This window comes from Sinocyclocheilus anshuiensis, unplaced genomic scaffold (assembly GCF_001515605.1).
Source record: "Sinocyclocheilus anshuiensis isolate Anshui unplaced genomic scaffold, SAMN03320099.WGS_v1.1 scaffold495, whole genome shotgun sequence".
In the NCBI taxonomy this organism is placed as follows: domain Eukaryota; kingdom Metazoa; phylum Chordata; class Actinopteri; order Cypriniformes; family Cyprinidae; genus Sinocyclocheilus; species Sinocyclocheilus anshuiensis.
In genome coordinates this window covers 601,290-601,650 of record NW_015552586.1, presented here as the reverse complement: position 1 = coordinate 601,650, position 361 = coordinate 601,290, and the positions used below count along the sequence as shown (strand labels likewise).

Here is a 361-nt window from a genome sequence, read left to right as displayed (position 1 = left end):
CTCTTTGATTCAAGCGCATCATTCTGCACACCGGATGCGCATATTGTAAGCGCTTCGTGCTGCACTGTATTTGTTTTGTCCTATCGAATCTATCACAAGTTGTTGCCTTATTAAAAAATATGCTATACATTTAAAAGAACTGTATTTAAATTTTATAGTATATACTTATATATAAATACATTCATGAATGTTTTTCATTAATGGATTCTATAATACAAATAGCAATGTGTAACATTTTACCATATTTAGTGCAACACTTTTATTTGTTCCCCACAAAATATTGTTTTTTCACTAAATGTTTGGATTTCTAAAATTATTGTGCACTGATTTTTCTAGAATAACTTTTGCTGCCGAATTATCC

At 29.4% G+C, this 361-nt stretch overlaps 1 protein-coding gene across 1 annotated transcript in view; it reads right to left on the bottom strand.

Annotated features, from left to right (window-relative positions):
- unc5cb (unc-5 netrin receptor Cb) overlaps positions 1–361 on the bottom strand; it is a 227,373-nt gene that overhangs the window by 30,411 nt on the left and 196,601 nt on the right. The gene's annotated exons all lie outside the window — the stretch shown is intronic.